At 43.4% G+C, this 20009-nt stretch overlaps 1 long non-coding RNA gene and 1 other non-coding gene across 8 annotated transcripts in view; both read right to left on the bottom strand.

Annotated features, from left to right (window-relative positions):
• Positions 1–20009, bottom strand: part of LOC104004085 (uncharacterized) — a 49295-nt gene that overhangs the window by 26484 nt on the left and 2802 nt on the right. For 5 of the 7 annotated variants that reach the window (XR_008538261.1, XR_008538266.1, XR_008538264.1 and 2 more), the window contains exons 2-4: positions 11182–11262; positions 10812–11103; positions 9282–9387 (exon numbers count right to left, since the gene is read on the bottom strand). This is a non-coding gene — a long non-coding RNA (uncharacterized LOC104004085). The remainder of the gene's footprint in view (positions 1–9281; positions 9388–10811; positions 11104–11181; positions 11263–20009) is intronic. The other 2 variants (XR_010154886.1, XR_008538262.1) reach the window with 2 other exon arrangements.
• LOC129138444 (U1 spliceosomal RNA) lies at positions 5260–5423 on the bottom strand. The gene has a single exon (XR_008541691.1). It is a non-coding gene; the product is annotated as a U1 spliceosomal RNA (small nuclear RNA).

Below are 20009 nucleotides of genomic sequence, written 5' to 3'. Positions count from 1 at the left end.
AGCTTACTTCCTCAATGGAGGCAATTTTCTCAGTTCTTTTAGAAATTTTAGAAATTTAGACATTTCTAGGTCTCATTGCAATTAAGTCTCCTATTTAATTTGTCTGGTTCGAAAACCAAATTTCTCTCTCTTTTTTTTTTTTTTTTTTTTGAGACAGGGTCACCCAGACTGGAGTGCAGTGCTGTGATCTCGGCTTACTGCACTCACCGCTTGCTGCTTGACAGCCAATAAGTCGAGGGTTGAGGTGTAGGGGCAGGGAAGGTGACTTTATTCCAGAGAGCCACCAAACTGAACAGATGGTGAACTAATATCCTAAATAACCATCTTAAATTAATACGATTTTCAGGATCCTTGTACGTTAGGGAAGGGAGGAAGAAGGAGGCGCTTGAGGTGAAGAGGTCTGACAATGACAGACATGGGCTGCAGTGGGAGCCCAAGGGGATGGTGAAAATTCTTCGTCCTTTGTCAGGTCACACTGCTCTTATAAATCTTCAGCATAACACGGTTACTTGTGTATACAACCTCTCTATCTTCTCAGGAGTTAGTTTGGGGAAGGGATTATTATCATCTGTGCTTTAAAGTTGAACTGTAAGCTAAATCCCTCCCATAGATAGCTTGGCCTATGTGCAGAAATAAGAAAAAGCAGTTAGCCTGGAAGATGTCACCACAGGGTAGGAAGGGTTAGGAGCAAAATGCAGACAGTCATGCTAGGCCTCCTTTTCATTGCCATATGTTTAATGTATTTGAACACATAATTTTAATTTTTTATACTTTATTTTTATTTATTTATTAGTTTTTTGAGACAGAGTCTCACTCTGTTGCCCCCCCAGGCTGGAGTGCAATGGCGTGATCTTGGCTCACTGCGACCTCTGCCTCCTGAGTTCAAGCAATTCTCCTGCCTCAGCCTTCTGAGTAGCTGGGATTACAGGAGCCCCCAACCATGCCCGGCTAATTTTTGTATTTTTAGTAGAGACAGGGTTTCACCATGTTGGCCAGGCTGGTCTCAAACTCCTGACCTCGGGCTCCCAAAGTGCTGGGACTACAGGCATGAGCCACCATGCCCAGCCTAACCAAGATTATTAAACCATTCTAATTTGTCAAAAGAGTCACACTGATTTTTAAAAAATAATGTAATGGGCCAGGTGCAGTGGCTCATGCCTGTAACCCCAGCACTTTGGGAAGCCATAGCAGGAGGATCATGAGGTCAGGAGTTGAAGACCAGCCTGACAAACATGGTGAAACCCCGTGTCTACTAAAAATACAAAAATTAGCCAGGTGTGGTGGTGTGCGCCTGTAATCCCAGCTACTCAGGAGGCTGAGACAGGAGAATTGCTTGAACCCGGGAAGCAGAGGTTGCAGTGAGCTGAGATTGCACCACTGCACTCTAGCTTAGGCGACAGAGTGAGACTACATCTCAAAATAAATAAATAAATAAATAAATAAAATAATAATGAAATGAACTTTTTCAGGTCTTTATATAATAAATATTACATTATTTAAATTGTTCAAAAGCATCAAGGATTCCTCTCTGCTATCAACTTCATTTATTTTATTGTACCAAACTACCAGGACCATTAATTTAATCTACAGTTAAATCTATTATTTTTTCGTGTTAGAAATTCAACAAGAAAATTTTTCCCTAATGAAACCTCACATTTCAAGCATAAGCAGCCTGGGCGAGGTGGCTCACACCTGTAATCCCAGCACTTTGGGAGGCCGAGACAGCTGCATCACTTGAGGTCAGGGTTAGAGACTAGCCTGGCAAACATGATGAAACCCTGACTCTACTAAAAATATAAAAATTAGCTGGGTGTGGTGGCGTGCGCCTGTAATCCCAGCTACTCTGGAGGCTGAGGCAGGGAAATAGCTTCAACGTGGGAGGCAGAGCTTGCAGTGAGCTGAGATGGCACCACTGCACTCTAGCCTGGGCTACAGAGCAAGACTCTGTCTCAAAAATAAATAAATAGATAAATAAGCATAAGTAGTAAAAAAATAACATAAATTAAAAAATAAGGCACAGGGTCTTGCTCTGTTATCCAGGCTAGAGTGCAGTGGGGCAATCATAGCTGACCAACTTGGAACTTCTGGGCTCAGGCAATCCTCCTGGCTCAGCTTGCCTTGTATTTTTTTAGAGATGAGGTCTTGCCCTGTTCCCCAGGCTGGTCTCCAACCGCTGGCCTAAAGCAATCCTTCCGCCTCAGCCTGTTGAGTTGCTGGGAGTACAGGTGCAAGACATGCAGCCTAGCATTGTAGTAAAACAATTTTCAACAAATTCTTAATTTTCTTTTCTTTTTTTTTTTTGAGTTGGGAGTCTCATTCTGTCACTCAGGCTGGAGGGCAGTGGCACAATCATAGTTCACTGCAGCCTGAGATTACAGTCATGCATTATCATGCCCGGCCAACTTTAAAAAATTAGCTAATACTTAAAAATTTGTAGAGACAGTGGTTTCACTATGTTGCCCAGGCTGGTCTCCAACTCTTAAAGTGCTGGGACTGTAGCTATGAGCCACCATACCTGGCTTAATTTTCTTATTTTAATTTTATATAAGTGATTATTATTGTTCCTAAGATAATTGGGGCAGTGACTCCTTTACAATTTTAGAGATCTAATATGTCTATTCACTTCACTGAAAGAGTATGCCAATTTGTTTCATGAGAAAATATCCTATATTTAAAAAGCAGGAAAATTCCTTCCACCAAACTAGGGTGCATTCTAAAGAAACGAATTGTGCTAAGTAACATCTCTTAAAGTGAAAACAGAGGCAATGGTATCTATTAACAATGTTTATCAGTGAAGGAAATAAACTGAAAAGATGAACATCATTAGATCCTTGGAGGGCCTTCATTGCTGAAAATCTCAGTAATATTGTGATACCCTTTTGAGTCCGGCACGGCATTCTCTTTCCAGGGCATGTAACAGCGGGTGAATAATTTCTTTTCATTCATTTCCATTAAGGGCTGAACTTCCTTAATGTTCTGGAGATTATTAAATTTGATTTGTAGAGTTGTGAAAAGTACTCATATTGCTGATTCCATTGCTTATATGTGATCATATAAATCTTTTCTCTTTTTGTAGTGTGGTTTAAACTTAATCCTTAAAGGACATGTATTTGAATTTTTCAGCTGGTTAGAAACCTGAATATACCAATCAAAGAAAACTGCTCCTTACATGCTACAGATTTAGTTTTCTTCCTGTACTAAGATGTCTTTTAGATACAGTAAATTCGTTAAAGCCAAGAGCCCCTAGGAAACGAAGTTGGGTGGGAGGGGGGACATTGAGTAGTAAGATCACTCTTGTAACAGAGATGCCACTCTTGCAGATATTGACAACAATTGGGCCTATAAAATTTTTACCAAACATTGGAAAGACAAGATCTGAACAACTTATCATTGCTGCAGTCTCAAATATCAGGAAATACCATTATTCTCAGGACAATAAATAGACAATAAAGAAGACTCACAGACCAGATTAGCTGTCATGTATCACCAAACAGGGACTGGATCCTTGTCAACACGACCCAACAGAGATTGTCCCCAGAAATTCACTTCATAACCTCAAAACCAAAAACCCACACTGATGGCAAAAAATAATGATGCAAAGAATGAGAGAGAAAGAGAGAGAGAGAGAGAGAGAGAGAGACCTGTCCTATAGCCATACTCAGTGGGTAAAAGCCAAAGAGCTCAATTTCTGCTCATGATACTTAATAGAACATAGGGAACATGAGCCAATAGCTCAATGGGTTCAGATCTGCACCAAGTGCCTGTTGGACGCAGGATTCTACTGTCTCCAATAATATGTCTCAGATGCACTAATTTTTTTTCTTTTTTTGAGACAGAGTCTTACTCTGTTGCCCAGGCTGCGGTGCAATGGCGTGATCTCGGCTCACAGTAACCTCCACCTCCCGGGTTCAAGTGATTCTCCTCCCTCAGCCTCCCGAGTAGTTGGGATTACAGACACACACCACTGCGCCTGGCAATAATAATAATAATAGTAACTATTATTATTATTATTATTATTATTATTGTGCGTGTGTATGTATTTTTAGTAGAGACGGAGTTTTGCCATGTTGGTCAGGCTGGTCTTGAACTCCTGACCTCAGTTGATCAAAAGTAGGTGAGGTCAGAAAACATACCCTGGGAGAGGCTGGCACAATGTCCAGAACCGCCATCTCTAGGCCTGGGGTTTTCCTCTGTAGTGGAATACTAGTATTCATGTAGTGCAGGGACAAAACCAATTAGATAGTTCTGGGAGTTAGAAAGAGATGATTTTCAGTGCTATTTGAGAAGGGGTATTAAGGAATTTGCCAGGGCACTGACGCGTGTCAGGTGTAAACCTCAGGTTGAGAGAGAGCTAAGTATTTTCTGTCCATGAAGGTGATAAGCGAGGGCCTGAAGAAAGAGGGACTGGGGAGGACACTGGCCCCAGAAATAGGAAAGGGCTTCTTGGGGGTGGGAAGGATGGGTCAGGGTGCTATCTAGAAAGTTGCCTGGCAGTGGATGTAGGATGTGGGAGTGAGACATCAAACATGAAGCAGTCGCTTAAAGTCTGAAGAAAGACTAGATATATAAACGGCAGGAGATAGTAGGGAAACTGGACCGGCTCCTCATAAAACTTCCCGCCTTCTATCTCAGGGAGGATCGCAGGGCATTTCCGCCAAGACAGGTGAGACTGCGGTTCTGACCTGCGGGCCTCCATGAATATGCGCGAGGGCACCTGGGGGCCGGCAGAACCTTCCCCTACGCAAAGTAAGCGTGTTATGTCTACAACCCAACGGGGACACTGAGAGCCCCAAAGGCCCTGCTTTCTTCCCAGAGAACAGCGCCCATCTGCGTAGTTTCTACCTGGCTCTATGAGGTGAGAACACACTCCCCGCTAGCACAGAAATCCTACAAACTCCTGTGGGGGCTGCGCTTGGAAGCAGAGGCTGTGTAAGAAGTGACTGGGGGGTAGGGAAAAACACGAAGATTTTCACACAGGGTGAGAACCCAAGAGACTGGAGACCACGGACCAATCCCTGCAAAAAGCAGCCAGGGTAGAAAGGGAAGAGCTGAGCGGCCTTCACGATAGCTAATTTGTGTTACAAAGCCGATGCGGCTGATGCTCGCTTTTTCTCCTATGGCGTGCAGGCGATATGTTACTTCCTATTCCCCAGCCCTCCACTGCAGGATTAACACCTAAGACGCCAACCAAGACACAAACCAATACAAAAAAAGGATATCATCCTTGGCGTACAGTCTATCTCTGAAACCACAGAAAGTCAGGGGAAAGCGCGAACGCAGTCCCCCACTACCACAAATTATGCAGTCGAGTTTCCCACATTTGGGGAAATCGCAGGGGTCAGCACATCCGGAGTGCAATGGATAAGCCTCGCCCTGGGAAAACCACCTTCGTGATCATGGTATCTCCCCTGCCAGGTAAGTATGAGATCCTCTGCCTCTGCCCCGACACAGCCTCATACGCCTCACTCTTTACACACACGGTCACTTGCCCCGCGCACTCCCGAGCCCTTTCCAGCCCTGACACACAGCTGGGATTCTCACTTCCGATCAGCGGTCCTGAACCCGCTCCCAGGGCACGGGAACTCCTTCGTGACGAAGCAGCAAGTGGCGAAGCAGCAGCCTCTGCGCTGCCTCATCTACATAGAAGTCGCCCTGTCCGTGATGTCACCGACAGTGCCTTGCCCAGTCCCCGTCTGCCTTTCTGCCACTCAACCGACCAATCTGCTGCCAGAGCCGCCAAGGGGAAGTGACGTCTGCCTCTCCCTTTTTCCCTCCCGCCCCTGCGTCTGTTCTCTCCCAAAGAAGCTGGTCCTTAGCCTGGTCTCAGCTATTCTGTTAGCTTGATCTCCTACCATCTGAGAGTGGGCTTCCTTCAAACAACCAAATTTCCAGGTATTTCTAAACTGCCCTTCCCCTACACCATTCTTTGGTTCAGTATTTCAAGACCCCTAAGAGAAATGGTACATTTACATGTAAGCACAGGATAGTGAAGTATTTACAACAAGTGCTTTGGAGCCAGCAAATATGAATCAGAATCCAGCTTTCCTTTCCTACATACATGACATTGGGCAGCTAATTTCTAAGATTTTACTTCTTTATCGGTGAAAGTGGAGTACTAGTACTTGCTCTGTGCAACTGTGATGGTTGTTACATGAGGTAGCATCTAGAAACAGCTTGCACATTGCCAGACACCCAGTGGAAGGTCAATGAATGACTATTTGAGGACTAACTATTACAGAAATGTTTACTCTTCTGAGTCCTGATTTCTAGTCTCCTGGACTAAATAGGTTCACTGTTTTCCTCCCGGTTCAGTTTCCAGACACATCACAGAATTATAAGAATATTAAAAACGCAGGCTTATACCTACACAGGATTTTCTATAACCCTCTTTCTGCTTTGAGCTCCTAAAGCTATTTCATAGAAAAATGACCTTATTTTTAAATAGAGGGGGCAGTTGAAAATCAGTGAACGGGCCTACCCCCTAATGATTTTTTTCTCAGACATAATTATAATAATTAGCATTATAAAGTGCTAATTATCTTTGGACACAGAGGACCTGCACACCAGAGACAGAGGTCCGCATTAAGTAAAGTGGATTTCACTTTCTTCAGTTGTGAGATTTCTCTTTTTTCTTCTTTGTAATGATGCAAAGATATATCCTCCACCAAGCCTCATTTAAAAACTTTTTCCAGTTAAGGAAACTATCTCTTGGCCATCCACAGCCAGACTCCATATTGAGATTATGGATATTCAAAGAAATTGTCTTTCCTTTGTATATTGTCATAACTTTTTGTGAAATGTTCGTTTTATAGTTCCAGGCCAGCACCTAGAACCTGGCTAGAATAAAAAACTGCAGAAATCATGAGTTTCTTGTTTGGATGAAAGAGCACACCTATTAACAAATGATAGACGGCTATCCTACTGTGAGTCCTGAAAACTGGTGGTGTGATTGTTGAATGGGTTAGGGGTATAGCAGAGAAACTCAGTGTGGGGTACATACAATTTCAGCTTGAATCACACTTAACAGATCCTCTGTTCCAACCATTTAAATTTACAAAGAAGAAACTAAGGCACAGAACTACTTGAGAAGAGAAGCAGAATTGAAAACTAGAGCTCCTGATTGTTCTCAAAATAATTTTTATCATACTGCATCGGGTTCTAAGTGAGAGGGCTTCTTATTTAGTAATGCCAAGGTCATGTGTTAACATGTAAAAAAAAAATTAGACGAGGAATGGGGCATCGGTGTAAGATTATACAGAGTGTAAAGTTGGGCTTTCTCTTATCATCTGTTGTCAACAACAGGATGATTGTTACTGTTACCCACTCCTTACCATCATTAACACAGAGACGTTGGATATTGAGGAGAGACTTTAAAACAGAATATTAGTAATGCAGAGCTATAAAGAGCCACGATCATATTAATACAATCCTCCATACACATAGTGACCTGTCTGCAGCTCCAGCCTAGAGAAACCCAGTTATTCACTTGTAGGGGGCAGCCCCATTATCAGAAAGCGCTGTTCAATTGGAAGTGCTCATCTGTGTTAGGTCAAAAACGACTTCCTCTAAATATCCATTCTGTGTATTGAAGTACAAATGAGTCCCACTTAAGAAAAAACAAAACAAACCAACTTCCAATGATTTAAAAATACTAACGTGACCCTCTTACGTTTACCTAAATCTAGTGTTTCTCAAACATCAGCTGTATCAGAATCCCTGAAGGACTTGTTAAAACAAACTGCTGGTCTCTACTCTGAGCTTCTGATTCATTAAATGTGGGATGGTACCTGAGAATCTGCATTTCTAACACGTTCCCAGGTGACGCTGATGCTGTTGCTCTGAGAACCACTTTGAGATCCACATCTCTAAGCTAATCAGTCTGTCCATCACACCTTACAAGACATACTTTCCTAATCTGACACCCTTCTATTTGTCTTTTTTTTGAATGCTTTAGAAATTTAGCTGTTATCTTTTTTATGTATTTTACATTTGTTACAGCTTTCCTTGGTGGACATATATGACTTTTCTACTTGAAAATAAACACGTTTTTCTTTAAAATATCATTAAATAAGAGTGTAATTAGTGATATAAAGCAAGATGACTAAAAAGAATCTCTCATTATTATGTTTGCACAGCCTATATACAAATTATTTGAACTAGAAAGGATTTGCTAAGTAAATTATTTCTATTTCCATCACTTCATAGTGAATATTATGCTGATTAGGGGAAAAAATAAGCTTTCTTTTTTCTTTTGAGATGGAGTCTCACTCTGTCACCCAGGCTGGAGTGCAGTGGCGCGATGTCGGCTCACTCTGTCATCCAGGCTGGAGTGCAGTGGCGCCATCTCGGATCACTAAGCCATCTCGGCCTCCCCAGCTCAAGCGATTCTACTGCCTCAGCCTCCCAAGTAGCTGGAATTACAGGTGTCCGCCACCATGCCCAGCTAATTTTTGTATTTTTAGTGGAGATCACCATGTTGGCCAGGCTGGTCTCGAACTCCCCACCTCCAGTGATCCGCCTGTCTTGGCCTCCCAATGTGCTGCGATTACAGGCATGAGCCACCACGCCCAGCTGAAAGCAGCTTTTCTGATAGTAACTTTGTTTTCCCATTCTGGAGTTTATGGCAGTATGAAAAAGACTGAATTTATAAGCAGAAGATCTGTTTTTGAAATCCGGGGACCTGTATTTCACAATGGCTTTGATGTGTTTTGATTGTGCACCTTTAGACAACTTATCAGTTTCCTCATTTTTATACAACAATAAAATAGTAACAGCTACCCATTAAATTCTGTACAGAAGCTAGGGACAGACGCAGTAACACTTGCATATCTATAAAGGCTTTGTAAATGTGGGTATGATATCTAATGTTTATGCACATGCTGTTTGATTATTTTCATTTGGAATTCCACTCCATTAAAGGAAAAGTAACATACGAATTCAGATTCTTGTAAGTCTTCAGGCATAAGGCCTCCATTGACTAAGTACATTGCCTACATAATTTCTCCTAACCCAAATGAATCTCCGGTTAAACCAAGCTGGTGGTTATGTACTGTCTCCAGAGGATGCCAAGCATGAAGTCCTTGAGTATATTCATCTTGGATCCTCTGATTGGACAACTGCGGTATTGAGACTTCAAGTTCCCCCTTGAAGGCCGCAGACGGTACCTGTAATGTTACTCAAGTTTTAAATGTACGCTCTTTGTTAAGAAAGAGTGACAATGATTTGATTTATTTTCCGTGACTGGGGTTAGGGATGGGGGAGACTCTAGGAATGTGACTTACCAGTGAGGTTCTAGTTTTGTAAATCACAGGACAAGTTTTGATAGGCAAATGTTGGACTATAGGGCTGAGGTTGTTTTCCACCACAACATATAGACTTCTACTAGCCCTTGAAGGAAAAAACACGAGAAAATCAGTTGGGTCAGCTGAGTATTCCTTTATGAGTATGGAACAGACTTACATAACAATTCTGCAGGTAATGGCTCTGGAAAGGTCAACCACTTAGTTTTGGACAACTCTTTTCTATTCTGTATAACCACTTTTTCACCAAAATGATACTAAATAAATATGCTATAGGAAGCTATATTTTGACATGACTGTTTTAGGCAAAGATACACTCACTAACTTACTCCACAAGAGTTTCTAATCAGAGAATATCATATGGATCTATTTGAATTGCTCCCATGCTTGGCTGAGCCCAAAATAATTTACTGTGCGTATGTACACCAAGTGAGAAGGTTGAGGAGGTGTCGCTTGTACATCTCTTTATTCTTTCTTTTTTTTAATGTGTGTGCTATTTTCATGTGTTTTCAAAGGCTCTCTTGCTTAGCTTTTATTTTGCCATTAAAGATTTTTTTCTGTGCTATAACTGTATTTTTAAGTCTGGTTTGAGTTCAAGAAATCCACAAATTCACAAAAGATTAAGAATAATTTGTGAATAAAATAATGCAGAAATAAAAAATGCATTTTCCAAATAACTCCCTTGCAGTCCTTCTCTCCCAACTACCACTTTCTATTAAGTTTCTTCTTCCTACTCTGTGAAGTGCCATGAGCTTTCAATTCATTGTATTTTAAGTATAAGCTATACTTACTAACCTTCACATTATTCTTTGCTACTTAAATAAGCTTGCTTTCATAATTCAATTGATGTATTGTTTAACTGATATTTTTAATTGGTATATTTTGATATATATAGATAATTGATAGCTATATAATTCATTTGAGATATTTTGGGTATGGAGGGTTGGAAGGAATCCTTTCATAATTTTTCTACTTAAAAGAAATCTTTTTTCATTTAACAGCTTTTCCCATGGGGATAGAGTTTTCATGAATAAATCAAAGTCATTAAATGAGGTATATGGTACATCTTTTAAGAGTCACAGAAAGAAGCAACAACAATTTACCCAGGCAGAGGGTATAAGTTTAGACCTTGGTTGCCTGATTTGTGGGACAAGTTCTTTAATTTTTTTTCTTTATATTTTGACTTTTTTTTGGACTCTCTCCTCCCCTTCCAGTCTCCAGGTCAAATACTTGACACCTGAATGATGTTCAATTATTTAAAAGATGGATTGGCCAGCTCAGCTCCTATCTCAGACAGACTGTCTTTAAATGTATTTTCAACATGTCTTCAGACAGTTATTTTTCCTCTGTTCAATTTTGTTCATCTTCTTACTTAACCGTTCAAGTGCTACTATTTCCTTTTTAAATGTAGTATTGAGAAGTGCAAACATTATTGGAAAAGAGAGTCTCACTAGCATAATTGTGCATTATCTTCCTCTTATATTGCTGGCCTCCCTGCACCCCCATGCCCACCTCCTCCTCGCGCCTCCATGCCGCTTCCCACCGCTCCAGCTCCTTGCAGCTGTGAGTCCAGTCACTGGTCACCTTTCGTATCTCCTCACTCAGAGCCTGGTTGGCCAAACCTGCCTGGTCCAGCTGTTCTCAGAGCATGGCATTCACCTGGGCCAGGCTGGCACTCCTGAATGGGGCACAGGGGATCAGTAGGCGCTCGCCCAGGGGGCCATGCCGCCAGCCCTGGCCCTCCCTGCTGCTCCTCCTCCAGCCAGATGAGGGCACTCTCCAGGTCTTGGCTGTGCTCTGTGTCCTGGGTGGGAGAGAAGTTAAAGCATCAGGCTGGGCAGGTGGAGGGCAGGGCCTGCCTCTTCCCCACCATGGCACCCACCCTCAGCTGCTGCTGCTCCAGCTCTCCGGATCTCTCCAACAGCTGCTCCAGCTCCGAGAACCTCTTCTTGTACTGGAGAATCTGGGGATTGGGAGCTGATGGTGAGCCCCAGGGGTGGGGGCAGAGCAAAGTGAACACGTGGGAGGGAAAGAGCAGGAATGGGTGGCCCTGACCTTGCCCTGCAGCCGCTGCACAAGCTGGGCCTGCCGCTGCTGGCCCTCCAGGTAGGCCTGCAGCTTGCGCCACTAGGAGGCCTGCTCCTCCTGCAGCTGCCTCCGCAACTCCACGCTCTGGGGTACCAGCCCCCTGGGCTCTTGCGTCTCCAGCTCACCAGATTCCAGCCACAGAGCCTGCTCCAGCTGCAGGGAAGGGCCCTGGGTGAGAGTCCTGGGCCTCCTGGGAAGGCAAGCTCAGGCCTCTGTAGGGGGTGGCAGGCTGGGCCCAGACCCACAATGCCTTGTAGGCTGATAGCCTGGCGCCCTGGGGAGCAGCACATGTGGGCAAGCCCAGGGGCAGTGCACGTGTGCATGGGGTGATGCAGCCATGCACGGGCACGCAGATGGGGCATGCATGGACACATGCAGGTGAGCCCACAAACCCAAACCATGCAGGCAAAGCTCAAAGGTGCACCTGGGGTCTACCTCAGGGGCCTCAGTACACTATGTGCCTCTCCTCCAGAACACTTAGCCCTGTCGTGGTTTCTGTTTATTACATGGATGCCTGTGTCTTCCCACCATGCCCCCACCCCAGTGTGAGCTCAGAAAGCCTGGATTTTTTGTTCCTCATTCTACCTTAGTACTATAATGGTGGCTGTGGAATGGCATGGCTCACGCTCAGTAAATATTTCTTGTGATGGTGAATTAATGGCATGAGCTCATGGGAATACATTCAAACAGAGGTGTCAATCCGCCTATGCATATCTGAGCTTAAAGATATGCACACACATAACACATACAGGCAACCTCAAACATCCCCAGGGGGACACGAAGGAACCCCCTCATATACACAGCATTAAGATTTGTAAGAGGTGCACACAGATGTTGCCCTATAAGGCGCCTGCATATTAATGCCCGCTTCTGGCTGGGTGCAGTGGCTCATGCCTGTAATCCCAGCACTTTGGGAGGTCAAGGCGGGTGGATCACTTGAAGTCAGGGGTTCGAGACCAGCCTGGCCAACATGATGAAATCCCGTCTCTACTAAAAATCGAAAAATTAGCCGGGTGTGGTGGCATGCACCTGTAATCCCAGTTACTCAGGAGGCTGAGGCAGGAGAATCACTTGAACCTAGGAGGCAGAGGTTGAAGTGAGCCGAGATCGCACCACTGCACTCCACCCTGGGCGACAGAGCAAGACTCCATCTTTTATTTATTTATTTATTTATTTATTTATTTATTTATTTATTCATTTATTTGTCTCATGGGCTGAGCGAGGGGACCCCGGCTGGTGGAGGGACAGCTGCGCCCTGCAGGCCGCTGCATCCAGGCAGGCCCCGGCCTCTTGTCGTGCCCCCGGCCCGCGACAACCCGGGCAGGATGGGCAGCAGGACGCGGCGGGGCATCCGCGGAGCCCGTCGGGAACGCTCTCTTGGCCTCCGGTGCCGGGCAGTGGTGGGTGCGGCACCCACAGTGCCCACAGCGCCCCCAGCCCTGGGACGTGGCTCCAGCCCGCCCCCAGGCAGGCGGCCTCCGTCGCCGGGAGCACGTCGCCTGGGCAACATGGAGACACTTCAACTCTTAAAAAAACAAGACAACCACCACAACAACAAAAACAAGAACAGAAATTAGCCGGCTGTGGTGACTCGTGCCTCTGCTACTCCAGAGGCTGAGGTGGGAGGATCGATTCAACCAAGATGCCACCAGATACAGTGAGACTGTCTCTCAGAGAATAAGTCAAACAAACAAAAAAAGAGGCTGTGTAAGAGGTGACTCTGGGGACAGTGGAAAAACACTAAGGTTTTCAAGTGGTGTTAAAAGCCACTAGGCCTTGGGGACCATTGAGCAATCTACAAAGCACGGAAGCCTAGATCCCTGAGCTCTGCCTGCCAAGTACCACCACAGCTAACATGGGAGACCTCCCCCACAGACACTGAAATTTGCCTCCCGAGGAAACAAGTGACTACAGACATCTGTCCCAGGACAGTAAACAAGAAAACAAGGTCTCACAAAAACAAAAACAGCTGACCACAGTATACAATCACTGAGACCGAGCCTGCGACTATAGGCGAAAAAAAAATGCTGTCCATTATTCATACCATGAAAGACCAGGGGAAAGTGCGAACGCAGTCCCCTACTACTGTTGTGGGAATCAGGAGAACAGAGAGGCCAATGGGTGAAATAGGAGGATTTATTGACTGCACTGAGGCCCAGCAGATTAAAATCCAAAGGCTGAGCCCCGAACAAAGACAGGGCTTGACTTTATAGACACTTCTGAAAGGGGGTTGGCTAGTTTGAATGGCGTGGCGGGGGCAGGCAAGAGGGCTTATAGAAGCAGAACAAAGGCAGCTAATCAAACTGTCACAGGTCTTGCAATGCAAGTATGGCTGGTGACCTTGCAGCTGCACTGAAGGGAAATCAGGAACTTAACAAAACTTGAATAATTCGAAATGGAAAGGGGGAAAGAGAAGGTAGTAAAGGCATTTGTTGTTTTTTCCTCTTATCTTTGCTAGGGGCTGACTGTGTTGAGAGAGTCTCCGGAACTCATACTTCGGGGCTCTGACTTTTCAGATCGTGTTACCGAGGATCTGCTAGGGCTCTATGTATGGCAGGTCTTGGAGTCAGCCAAGTACAGGAAAGCTTGTCTTTTCCTTTTAACTTCTGCCTTATTACTACAACTTGTGCAGCACACCATGCCTGGTTTTCATCAGCAATGTTTCCTGAGGTTACAGAAAGATTTCTAATCCTGGGAGGAAACACTCCCTTGAAGCAAAAGTGTTCTCCCCTCAAAAATGCAAGGAGCTATCTTCTTGATAGCCAGGCAGATAATTCTCAGGTTTTGCCCCACAGAATCTCTATCTAAAGTAGAGCAGCGGTCATGCCTAGTGAAAAGTTTGAGGGAACTCACCCAACGTTGGGTTTCTTCAGAGCCATATATATAGATATAACCAAATATCCTAAAAGACACTGCCCTTCATCATTCCATGCTGTTAGACATTTACAGGACCATGGATGGTGATCTCCTCCAGACAAAAATAAATGCTGGTGCAGAACAGGTAAGTGTATTATAATTTGAGTACATCAGCTTTTGGGCATTTTAAACCATGGGTCAGACATGTTAGAGCAAGAGGCCAGGTTGATAGCAAGAGGGAGTGTTTTTCTTTTAATTTGCCAATAGCAAAGTGATGTTTGCCATTGTCATTTCAGAGTGAGGTGGCAATTTGTTGTTGTCTGGTTTTGTGGGTTTTTGTTTGTTTGTTTGTTTGTTTGTTTTTGAGACAAGGTCTCACTGTCACCCAGGCTGGAGTGCAGTGGCATGATCAGGGTTTACTCCTGCCTTGACCTCATGAATTCAAGCAAACCTCCTTACTAATCCTCCCGAGTAGCTGGGACTACAGGCACGTGACCCTACACCCTGGGGTGTGAACTGGGATTTGATGTTTTCAGTTGGCTCTCTAATGGAATAGGTTCCCTTACTCTTCTAGAATCAGATTGTCTTCATGATTATCATTCTTGTGTGCATTATATTTCTACTACCCTGCTGGGTTTTTTTCTATTTTTCTTTTTTCTTTTTATTTTTTTCTTTGTGAGACAGAGTCTCGCTCTGTCTCCCAGGCTGTATTGCAGTGGCAGGATCTCAGCTCACTGCAACCTCCACTTCCTGGGTTCAAGCAATTCTTTTGCTTCAGCCTCCTGAGTAGCCACCTGGCTAATTTTTGTATTTTTAGTGGAGACAGGGTTTCACCATGTTGGCAGGCTGGTCTCGAACTCCTGATCTCAAGTGATTCACCCGCCTCAGCCTCCCAAAGTGCTGGGATTACAGGCATGAACTACCACACCTGGCTCTCAAACCATTTTAGTTAAGCAAAGACAGATTTGTGTGGCTTTTTAGTACAATGCTGAATTATCCTCCAATCTATATTTTTAGGAAGGACCTGGGGAATGGCAACTTGGAGATATTTGGTGAAAATGTGAGCCTTTCATGTTCTGCTTCAGTCCCTTTTTGAAAATCCTTCCAATTTACCTTTTGCAACCAGTTAGTGGCCTTCCCTTCTTCACCAGCATGTGAATTAATTGATAAAGATCAGAATATTTGGGCTCAAAGGTTTCAACAGTTAAGTCAAATTTTCTGCCAAAGCCTACAGGATCTTGGAGCCTGCTTTAGAAACACAAGAGTGAAATGTATTTAAGTTTAGATCAGGGAAGTCCTTTATAATATTCTTAATTCACGTTTTGGTGAAGTGGTATACACAACGGTAGGCTCCCCTCTTCCTGTGGGTTTGGGTTTTACCTTGAAAGGGGCTGTCAGAACAGAAGTTTCAGGGAAGGGACCAGATCCCTGGGGACTTTCCTTAGGTGATGGTGAAGGAAGAAGAGGCAAGGCAGGACAGGAAGGCTCAGGTAAGAAAGACTATGCAGGTGCAGGGGCAGGAGGAGAAGGAGCAGTTGGAGGTGAAAGAGACAAAGTCTCCTCAATATTTCTCAAATCAGAAAACATGGCAGTTTACCTCCTTCAGCTTACTTCCTCAATGGAGGCAATTTTCTCAGTTCTTTTAGAAATTTTAGAAATTTAGACATTTCTAGGTCTCATTGGAATTCAGTCTCCTATTTAATTTGTCTGGTTCGAAAACCAAATTTCTCTCTCTCTCTCTCTCTTTTTTTTTTTTTTTTTTTTTTTTTTGTTGAGACAGGGTCACCCAGACTGGAGTGCAGTGGTGTGATCTCTGCTTACTGCACTCACCACTTGCTGCATGACAGCCAGTAAGTCGAGGGTTGAGGTGTAGGGGCAGGGAAGGTGACTTTATTCCAGAGAGCCACCAAACTGAACAGATGGTGAACTAATATCCTAAAGAACCATCTTAAATTAATACGATTTTCAGGCTCCTTGTACGTTAGGGAAGGGAGGAAGAAGGAGGCGGTTGAGGTGAAGAGGTCTGACAATGACAGACATGGGCTGCAGTGGGAGCCCAAGGGGATGGTGAAAATCCTTCATCCTTTGTCAGGTCACACTGCTCTTATAAATCTTCAGCATAACACTGTTACTTGTGTGTACAACCTCTCTATCTTCTCAGGAGTTAGTTTGGGGAAGGGATTATTATCATCTGTGCTTTAAAGTTAAACTGTAAGCTAAATCCCTCCCATAGATAGCTTGGCCTATGTGCAGAAATAAGAAAAAGCAGTTAGCCTGGAAGATGTCACCACAGGGTAGGAAGGGTTAGGAGCAAAATGCAGACAGTCATGCTAGGCCTCCTTTTCATTGCCATATATTTAATGTATTTGAACACATAATTTTAATTTTTTATACTTTATTTTTATTTATTTATTAGTTTTTTGAGACAGAGTCTCACTCTGTTGCCCCCCCAGGCTGGAGTGCAATGGCGTGATCTTGGCTCACTGCAACCTCTGCCTCCTGAGTTCAAGCAATTCTCCTGCCTCAGCCTTCTGAGAAGCTGGGATTACAGGAGCCCCCCACCATGCCCGGCTAATTTTTGTATTTTTAGTAGAGACAGGGTTTCACCATGTTGGCCAGGCTGGTCTCAAACTCCTGACCTCGGGCTCCCAAAGTGCTGGGACTACAGGCATGAGCCACCATGCCCAGCCTAACCAAGATTATTAAACCATTCTAATTTGTCAAAAGAGTCACACTGATTTTTAAAAAATAATGTAATGGGCCAGGTGCAGCGGCTCATGCCTGTAACCCCAGCACTTTGGGAAGCCATAGCAGGAGGATCATGAGGTCAGGAGTTCAAGACCAGCCTGACCAACATGGTGAAACCCCGTGTCTACTAAAAATACAAAAATTAGTCAGGTGTGGTGGTGTGCGCCTGTAATCCCAGGTACTCAGGAGGCTGAGACAGGAGAATTGCTTGAACCCGGGAAGCAGAGGTTGCAGTGAGCCGAGATTGCACCACTGCACTCTAGCTTAGGCGACAGAGTGAGACTACATCTCAAAATAAATAAATAAATAAATAAATAAAATAATAATATAATGAACTTTTTCATGTCTTTATATAATAAATATTACATTATTTAAATTGTTCAAAAGCATCAAAGATTCCTCTCTGCTATCAACTTCATTTATTTTATTGTACCAAACTACCAGGACCATTAATTTAATCTAAAGTTAAATCTATTATTTTTTCATGTTAGAAATTCAACAAGAAAATTTTTCCCTAATGAAACCTCACATTTCAAGCATAAGCAGCCTGGGCGAGGTGGCTCATACCTGTAATCCCAGCACTTTGGGAGGCCGAGACCGGTGCATCACTTGAGGTCAGGAGTTTGAGACTAGCCTGGCAAACATGATGAAACCCTGTCTCTACTAAACATACAAAAATTAGCTGGGCGTGGTGGCGTGTGCCTGTAATCCCAGCTACTCTGGAGGCTGAGGCAGGGAAATAGCTTCAACCTGGGAGGCAGAGCTTGCAGTGAGCTGAGATGGCACCACTGCACTCTAGCCTGGGCTACAGAGCAAGACTCTGTCTCAAAAATAAATAAATAGATAAATAAGCATAAGTAGTAAAAAAAATAACATAAATTAAAAAATAAGGCACAGGGTCTTGCTCTGTTATCCAGGCTAGAGTGCAGCGGGGCAATCATAGCTGACCAACTTGGAACTTCTGGGCTCAGGCAATCCTCCTGGCTCAGCTTGCCTTGTATTTTTTTAGAGATGAGGTCTTGCCCTGTTCCCCAGGCTGGTCTCCAACTGCTGGCCTAAAGCAATCTTTCCACCCAGCCTGTCGAGTTGCTGGGAGTACAGGTGCAAGACATGCAGCCTAGCATTGTAGTAAAACAATTTTCAACAAATTCTTAATTTTCTTTCTTTTTCTTTCTTTTTTTTTTTTTTGAGTTGGGAGTCTCATTCTGTCACTCAGGCTGGAGGGCAGTGGCACAATCATAGTTCACTGCAGCCTGAGATTACAGTCATGCATTATCATGCCCGGCCAACGTTGAAAAATTAGCTAATACTTAAAAATTTGTAGAGACGGGGGTTTCACTATGTTGCCCAGGCTGGTCTCCAACTCTTAAAGTGCTGGGACTGTAGCTATGAGCCACCATACCTGGCTTAATTTTCTTATTTTAATTTTATATAAGTGATTATTATTGTTCCTAAGATAATTGGGGCAGTGACTCCTTTACAATTTTAGAGATCTAATATGTCTATTCACTTCACTGAAAGAGTATGCCAATTTGTTTCATGAGAAAATATCCTATATTTAAAAAGCAGGAAAATTCCTTCCACCAAGCTAGGGTGCATTCTAAAGAAACGAATTGTGCTAAGTAACATCACTTAAAGTGAAAACAGAGGCAATGGTATCTATTAACAATGTTTATCAGTGAAGGAAATAAACTGAAAATATGAACATCATTAGATCCTTGGAGGGCCTTCATTGCTGAAAATCTCAGTAATATTGTGATACCCTTTTGAGTCCGGCACGGCATTCTCTTTCCAGGGCATGTAACAGTGGGTGAATAATTTCTTTTCATTCATTTCCATTAAGGGCTGAACTTCCTTAATGTTCTGGAGATTATTAAATTTGATTTGTAGAGTTGTGAAAAGTACTCATATTGCTGATTCCATTGCTTATATGTGATCATATAAATCTTTTCTCTTTTTGTAGTGTGGTTTAAACTTAATCCTTAAAGGACATGTATTTGAATTTTTCAGCTGGTTAGAAACCTGAATATACCAATCAAAGAAAACTGCTCCTTACATGCTACAGATTTAGTTTTCTTCCTGTACTAAGATGTCTTTTAGATACAGTAAATTCGTTAAAGCCAAGAGCCCCTAGGAAACGAAGTTGGGTGGGAGGGGGAACATTGAGTAGTAAGATCACTCTTGTAACAGAGATGCCACTCTTGCAGATATTGACAACAATTGGGCCTATAAAATTTTTACCAAACATTGGAAAGACAAGATCTGAACAACTTATCATTGCTGCAGTCTCAAATATCAGGAAATACCATTATTCTCAGGACAATAAATAGACAATAAAGAAGACTCACAGACCAGATTAGCTGTCATGTATCACCAAACAGGGACTGGATCCTTGTCAACACGACCCAACAGAGATTGTCCCCAGAAATTCACTTCATAACCTCAAAACCAAAAACCCACACTGATGGCAAAAAATAATGATGCAAAGAATGAGAGAGAAAGAGAGAGAGAGAGAGAGAGAGAGAGACCTGTCCTATAGCCATACTCAGTGGGTAAAAGCCAAAGAGCTCAATTTCTGCTCATGATACTTAATAGAACATAGGGAACATGAGCCAATAGCTCAATGGGTTCAGATCTGCACCAAGTGCCTGTTGGACGCAGGATTCTACTGTCTCCAATAATATGTCTCAGATGCACTAATTTTTTTTCTTTTTTTGAGACAGAGTCTTACTCTGTTGCCCAGGCTGCGGTGCAATGGCGCGATCTCGGCTCACAGTAACCTCCACCTCCCGGGTTCAAGTGATTCTCCTCCCTCAGCCTCCCGAGTAGTTGGGATTACAGACACACACCACTGCGCCTGGCAATAATAATAATCATAATTATTATTATTATATTATTATTATATAATTATATATAATTAATTATATATATAATTATATATAATTATAATTATGATTATTATTATTGTGCGTGTGTATGTATTTTTAGTAGAGACGGAGTTTTGCCATGTTGGTCAGG

Source organism: Pan troglodytes, chromosome 1 (assembly GCF_028858775.2).
Source record: "Pan troglodytes isolate AG18354 chromosome 1, NHGRI_mPanTro3-v2.0_pri, whole genome shotgun sequence".
In the NCBI taxonomy this organism is placed as follows: domain Eukaryota; kingdom Metazoa; phylum Chordata; class Mammalia; order Primates; family Hominidae; genus Pan; species Pan troglodytes.
Note: the sequence above shows the minus strand (reverse complement) of the source record. Positions and strands in the feature narration are given on the sequence as shown.